The 8,164-nt window shown below is 37.2% G+C and overlaps 1 protein-coding gene across 4 annotated transcripts in view; it reads right to left on the bottom strand.

The window, feature by feature from the left end:
* Window positions 1-8,164, bottom strand: part of Atpalpha (sodium/potassium-transporting ATPase subunit alpha) — an 86,955-nt gene that overhangs the window by 16,693 nt on the left and 62,098 nt on the right. The gene's annotated exons all lie outside the window — the stretch shown is intronic.

Raw genomic sequence — 8,164 nt, 5'->3', positions numbered from 1 at the left:
GAGAGAGAGAGAGAGAGAGAGAGAGAGAGAGAGAGAGAGACGTGGCCGGCACACATTTGACACGTGACGTTGGTGAGAGAGACGTCCGCGGTGCGCGGAACAGAGGCCTGATTTTCAAGAGCGACCTCGGTACGACCGCGTTCGGATAACGACCGCTTCCGGTAGTGTGCCGGTTCAATGGAGACACCACTCGCCATCGTCCACTATGCTCAATGTTCAATGGTATCCCGTAATCACGATTACGAGAGCCCACGATGTTCCGGCTTAACTTTTCCTCGTTACGAATCAAGACTGTCTATATACTTAACCGGAAAACTAACCAAGTAAGAAATTATTACAAAATAAAGTCACTTATTCCATCGTCTGATTCTCCTCTTGTGTGTATATCCATGAATTTTAATCCATTAATTTCTTATAAAATTGATCGCGAATGAATAGACATAACAACGCGAAATTACAATATCTCTTGAGATGTTGTACACAAATGTTTTCCTTTGTAAAGTAAATGTTAATGAAAGAAATGACTGTGAAAATAGGCAGCAAACGAGTATATGAGTGAATCGAATCACCGCACCGACGAGATACTATTAAAGACCGCCAACCCTGTGCAAATTTTCAGCGATATAAAAAGGGCTCCAAGAGTCCGGAGGTAATTGAAGAATGCTGACATCGACAATTGATATAAATTTGCTACTATTAACATAAATATTTGACTCATACATTATTAAATTCATGATTTTTTATTACATAAATGTTCCATAAATCAATATGCATACTTGTAAAGCTATAATATCCTATATATTGCAGAAAAATTACAATTTTTTCTCTGCAGTTATCATCTCTGTTGATAATCAAACTTTGATGATAACACTGAAATCACAATTTTAAAGAAAAAACCAAGTATTATTGAGTTCTAAATGCATAAATACGTCTACTAAACTAATAAATCATAAAATTAGTACAATATTATCAGTTTTTAACTCTTAATCACTTGAATATTCGCAAGGACGCGAACTTCCGTAAGAGGATATCTCTTTACAATATCTCGTCGGTGATCGAATATACATCACCTTATTTCTCACCATATATTAAATTTGTAACTTCCGAAAAATATTAAACAATTGGTTATCGACACGTGCAACTTATCATTGTAGTACCTAATATCTTTGAACTATCTATTGTCTCGACCATGAAAACCGACGATATTCTCACGTACCGGATGGACTAACTAACGAAATGCGAGACTCGTGACGCGGACGCGCGCAATTGCCGCGCGCGGCCGTTAATTCTGTCACGGCGCGGGCAGTTCGTTACGACCGTCGCAGCGATTAGATAAAAGACCAACGAGCCGGCAAATCGACGGTTACAATCGTAAAAATGTAATACTCCGACTTTGTGCGTAACACGTCCGGTCTGTCGTCTGGTTCGCGCCGCGCCGTCGTCGTCGGCTCGTATACGTAAACGATCAATTTCATAGGTATCATGGACTGGTCCATCGTCTCTCTCTCGCTCACGTCGTCATTGAGGAAGCACGATTATGCAATTTTACAGGTCACATACGCACCTCGCTGATTGTCCGTACGCACACGCACAATCGCCGGCGTTTGCGCGCCATCGTTCGTGTGTGTGTTGCGTAAAGTGCATTGATACAAGTCGGAAATAAATAAACAAGACATCTTTTCAACTTAGAGTTTAAAAAAAAAATAATAATAAATTTATTCGATATAAGCGCTTGTACCAAATTGCGAAATCAATATTTGACTTTCTTTCTCTTTTTGTGCTAAATTCACTCACACTAGTTTCACACTGAAGAGTATCAAACGTGTCTCCGTAGGCGCAGGATGAACGCGATTTCGACCTTATGCTAATTTGCACGGGCCGTGTATTTTGCATTTACGAGTTCACGGGTCGAGTTATAGAATTGGCTTGCTAGAAGCGGAAGTGGTCGAGCTTTGGCGACGGGCAGGAAAACGCGTCTCGAGCGATTAGATCGCATTCTAGGACTGCATTCGTTACGCAGTCCTCGATACGATTAGATCGCATTCTGTATTTTCTGTTTCATATTGCGTATTTTTATTATGAAATGACAACAAACGATGTCATATAAAGATTTAATTTTAATGCCGAATTGAATTCTGCTATGTAAGTTTTATGATACAAAAAAATTTGGATGAATTGCCACTAGAGCGACGCTATTCGGACTCTTTCAAGAAAATTGTTCATTCGTTTCATTCGTTTGTTCGCATTCGCTTACCTAGATTCGGCTTTACAATTAAACGCATAAATAATATTATCTTTCTAACTAATCGTAAGTCATACATTATTGATTAACAATCCTGAGTAATACATTTTTATTTTGAAAAAAAAAAAAAAAATTGTAAATCCAATTCACAAATGAAATATCACTTACTTCGCCCAGTCTTATTTTTTCAAATTAAATATATAACTAGATTTAACGGAGATATGCTATACAAATTCTTGAAATTTATTCGGAAGAAACGAGTGCACAGTAATTCTTTTACAGTTGCACAGAGGCATTGACTTAAGGCATTAAGGATTAACTTTCAACGATCGCGCCGCGGCGCCGGCGGCGACGTCGGCATCGACGATAGACGACGATGCGGCAGTAACGGCGCCGCATGAGGGTCAACGTCGCGTGTCGTTGCCAGGATCGTCTTAAAACGTGTTGAAATCCTCTGCAACTTACAGTGTATTATCGATCCGTTAATACACGATAGAAAGATTAAAGAGTAATTTTACGGTTAATACACACACGCTATTACGTTCAACGCGCGCACATTTTTTATGTAAATCTTTTTATCTACATAAATATATAAAAATGAAATCAGATTTTCCTTTTTATTAGTTCTTAAGTTCAGTCTATTTCAACGACAGACCATCACCAAATTGCGGTAGACTTAAATCCCTTTCATTCTCTTCTCGACAATTTCAAGCATGAAATATCCAAATATTCGAAGCGTGATTTTAAAGGGCGATCTATAATCTATTTGCCAATTAAGCTAGGTGATGATACCATACCATTCGGGTTGATACTCGGATGATAATTTTCGTGGCTACCATCCCTCTCTCTCCTTCTCATTTCGTGCCACTTTCCTCGTTTCTCTCTACATTATCCACCCTACTTGTTTTTTTCTCTTTAACCCCCTCTCTCTTTCACTCTTTTCTCTTTCTCTAACGTTTCTCACCGATTCGGCTCTATTTCTCTTATCGAGCCGTGGGTCGATGATGGCGATACGGAATCATCGGTGGAAACGCGCATGCGACCTACGACCTAGCCATCTCTAACGAGCGCCTCCCACTGTCACGGATCAATACCCAAGTAGGGCACCACCAGCGGCTCTATACGTGTTCTCTCTCCTTCTTTCTTTTCACGTCTCGTCTCGTCTCGTCTCGTCTTGCATGATCTTGTCTCGTATGGTCTCGTATGGTCTCGTCTCGTCTCGTCTCGTCTCGTCTCGTCTCATCTCGTCTTCACACGGACCATGGTGTACTTAATAATGTGCATAAGCACGTTGATACACCGTGATCCCCACGATAGCGTACTCGAGAGACACACAAGTGGAACATCTTCCTACTTTGGTGCAACTTCCACGAAATAGTCTGGATTACGTTGAAATCAATTATCGATATTCGATAATATAGTATCGAGAGAACCGTACTCTTGACACTAGCCAAATTTATCATCATACATAAAAAATATAATTCTTTGTATATCCGATAAAATGTTGTATATCCGTGAATAATAAATAATTCGCTTCGTAATGTTTACCATGTGTTGTGTAATTCCATATTACCGAACAAACTTCATTACACTAACAATGAGTGATTTTACTTTACGATCCTGACGATCCTAACTTTACGAAATTGACAATCATATCGTGCAGCTAATTTTTTAATAAATCGGGTTGATGCTTATCAAGTTTATCTCTAATTGTCACCCGATATCCTCAATGGATAACGAAGCTCCAGATATCCGCCTTATAATAATAATAATAATAATGTATAAACACTTTTTTAACATTGCTTATTTTTAGATGCATTTCAAAATTTGCCGTTTCCAACAACTTTATAACTTAAAACAAGACAAAATATTATGTTTTGTATCTAATATGAAATGTTCTGTATTTTACACACAAAAATTTCTATAGCTCTTTACTTTATTCAAAATAATTGTAAACAAATGTAAATTAATAATTTAAACAAATTAATTGCAAATAAAAATAAACTTAAAACGCAATAAATGACAAATGACAGTAATATCCATCTTCGAAGTCTAAAGAAAAAAGGGAAAGAAGAAAAATCATACTCTTTTATTTTATATCGATCGACGAACAAGTGTATACCGGGATTCTCAGAGGCTCTGATTATAATGCGAAATGCACATTTAAAAATAGCCTTACTTCACAAATACTCTGCACCTTACTAATTGTAAGTCTCATGGTAGTCGGTAGTGATGCAAAACCAAACACGACGCATTAATTTCCTGACTGAAAATGAAGATATCATTGTAAAATACAATGACCGTCACGCATGTGCTATATTGAACCATATTTCATCCACGACAAAGCTAAAAACCGATTTCGTAAACGGAGCAGGTTTAAATTATTTATGAGAAAGTTACATGCGCGCGCGCGTATTTTATTGCTGATCGATATTATTCAGCTCACATCGGTCGTGATACATCGTGAATAATTTAGGCCTGACCAAACTCCCCTTCGGTGCCCTCAAAAACTTAGAGACATCACTGCCTATGACAGAAAAACATCATTTGTGTAATTGATATTATAAATGGAAATATATATATATAGTTGTAAAATTTTCAATTTAATAATCCAACTCATTTAAGGTTTAAGTATTCATTAATATATCTTTGCATCTAGATAAAGCATTGTTATGAATACCAGATAAGTATGATGCATGATTGATTACTTTGGCGAGAAAGACATAATATGAAAACATTAGAGAATGTTTAGTCTGTTAGACACCTTCTCTTTGAGAGACAGAGTTAATAATTAAGATGATCAAAGTCATAAACCATGTGTCGTATAATTTAATGTGTGTGTTATGTGTATATGTCGAATTACTAGACACAGTCTAGCAACTAGCGAGACTTTTTAACATTTGTATAATATCTTAAAGGATTTGAAAAACAATTAGGAGTTATTTTCGATTTTCAATTATCGGCGAAAAGTGCGCATTTCTTTGCGCCTACAGTCACTGACTGACTGACTGACTGGCTGGTTGGTTGGCTGGCTGGTTGGTTGGTTGGTTGGCTGGTTGGCTGGCTGGCTGGCTGGCTGGCTGGCTGGCTGGCTGGCTGGCTGGCTGGCTGGCTGGTTGGCTGGTTGGCTGGCTGGCTGGCTGGCTGGCTGGTCGTCTGACTGAGTGTGGCCTTGCATACACCCTCACGCATTACTCACTCTTACAACCGCCACGAGAAGAGATCTATGTGTGTGACGTCATCGCGTGTCTCTAGACATACGGGATACATTCGCGCGCTCTACTCGGTGAATGTTTCCCGTAGATATAGAGACACGCGATGTGGATGAGCCATTTGTTTTAGGTCGATATTCGGCCACTATCGCCGTTCAGAACGCGAACACCACGTTGCCATGCAACGGCTGACTGACTGACTGACGGAGTGACTGGCTGGCCGGCTGGCTGGTCGTCTGACTGTGTGTGGCCTTGCACGCACCCTCACGCATTACTCACTCTTGCAACCGCCACGAGAAGAGATCTGTGCGTGTGACGTCACGCAGAGTACGTGGTACAGGACGTTTTACGAATTGGGCCAAGAGGGAGAGATTGGTCATTTAACTCGAGCACGCTACGTGCCCCCTGTATGCATCAAATGTGATTTGTCGGACAAGTTGATTTTTCTCGTTTCAGATGCATTCTATCCGTAAACTTTCGTGGATATTATATAAGGAATAATTACAATCGATATTTTGGTTACGCCAAATATATACATATTTTGGTTACGCCAAATATATAACAAGATTTTCATGATAATATTTTAATGGTCTTAATTCATTCGGTAAAGAATTCGATTTAATTTTAAAATTCGATATGTACGAACACAACTCGACAAAACTTTCAATTTTGACCATAACAAGTTTCTCCAATTTTTGTTGTGTTTTTTATTATACAGAGTGTAACAAAAAGGTCGGGACACCTAAATATCTCGGGAAATATAAGTTTTACAGAAAAGTGTTTCAGACAAAAGTTATATGGTTTAAAAATATCTATTTACTGATCCTATCAGTTTGACCTTGGGTTGCGTAGCCAAGGTCAGGTCAAGGTTACATTGCTTTTCTTAAACGGAATACCCTATTTTTGATTCAAGAATCTAATAGCTGATGTCGAGAGCTTTCCAAAACGCTATAATGAAATATTTTTTCATGAAGTACTTTTCAAGTTATAATGCTTCAAAGTTACAGTATCGCCGGCACTAGCATTACCCAAGATATGTAATACCACGCGTTATGTTTTTGTTTGTGCGTTAACTGAAGGTCAAGATTCACGGACCACCGATCGATCTCGCCTTGACTGGCCAGTCTCCAAAATTAAATATTTTGGGTAATGCTAATGCCGGCGATACTGTAACATTGAAGCATTATAACTTGAAAAGTACTTCATAAAAAATATTTCATTATAGTGTTTTGAAAAGCTCTCGACATCAGCTATTAGATTCTTGAATCAAAAATAGGGTGTTCCATTTAAGAAAATTAATGTAACCTTGATCTGACCTTGGCTACGTAACCCAAGGTCAAACCGATAGGATCAATAAATAGATATTTTTAAACCATATAACTTTTGTCTGAAACACTTTTCTGTAAAACTTATATTTCCCGAGATATTTAGGTGTCCCGATCTTTTTGTTACACCCTGTATATTTCTCCTTGTGAGTATTTAAGTATATCGAAGAGAATAAATTTTTCTTATACATTTATCTTATGCAATCCATCTGGCGCCGTTTTTTTCGCACTCTCTCTCTCTCTCAGAAAATTTAATTTCCGTGAAACAAGCCTCGTATATCTTGAAACAAACAGCGAATAATTTAAAATAATACATCTGGCAATTATAAGCACGCAAATTAAATAGTGTTACGCAAAAAGTAAGTAACATGCAGTTTCGAATAAATTAAAAACACGAACAAGTCTCAAATATGTGTCATTATTTATTTCTGTTACTTTAATACAATTTCACGTAATACCGTTCAATTAAAAATATCCAAAAGACACAAATTACTTGTTAATTTCACGACTGATATCTACAAAAAATTCGCATCGTTTACCTTGAAGAAATTGAATTGCGTGACTTGCTGAAGCACATTTTATCGATCATGTCTTCACGATTCACGTATCGTCGGCGCATATTTGCTAGAAATGTGTAATTAAAATTTTTAACGAATTTTACGAGAGTACGGAGTAACGGAACGAGATGTTAATTATCGCAAATGACATTTGCATCGAACGGTTTCGTGTCCGAAGAAGTAAACAGCTATGGTCGTGTATGGAAAGCATACTCCGTGCTGTTTAATGATAATTGATGAACTTTATTCAAAAAAGTGCAAACTTTAGTCGGTTGAGGTTTCCGATCAATTTACATAATACTCCCCACAGTAAAATAAACGAGGACTGTTTATGTAATGTTTGATATCTTCCTTGAAAGGGAAAATATTTTGTAAAACTGTATGTAGTTTCTATAAAATAACGTAATAACCATGGAAAAATATAAAAAATATTTTAATTATTTTTATACTATCATATAAAAATGTGTATAGAAGAGAAAGTGGTAATATGGCACCCCAGTTACATTTTACACAATAACTTCGTTAATAATCAATATTTAAGTTTAAAACTTGACAATTACATTCGTTAAAATGTTGTTGTATCGATTCTGGAATCAAAGTTACGAAATATTTATTACTTAATATGAGAAATACAAATAAACTCTCGAAAAGGTCAAATTATAAACAAAGAAACAGGCAACTGAGAGTTATATCGCTGTAATTCGTGCGAGCAAAAGATTTATTAAGTAACAAAAAAACCAGACGTTTCGGCTTACATTCGAGCCATCCTCAATGTATCTGATCCATATACAATCAAATTCTTAGGTGATTTGATAGGAGAGTGCCCAC

This window comes from Trachymyrmex cornetzi, unplaced genomic scaffold (genome assembly GCF_001594075.2).
Source record: "Trachymyrmex cornetzi isolate Tcor2-1 unplaced genomic scaffold, Tcor1.1 scaffold802, whole genome shotgun sequence".
Taxonomy (NCBI): domain Eukaryota; kingdom Metazoa; phylum Arthropoda; class Insecta; order Hymenoptera; family Formicidae; genus Trachymyrmex; species Trachymyrmex cornetzi.
Note: the sequence above shows the minus strand (reverse complement) of the source record. Positions and strands in the feature narration are given on the sequence as shown.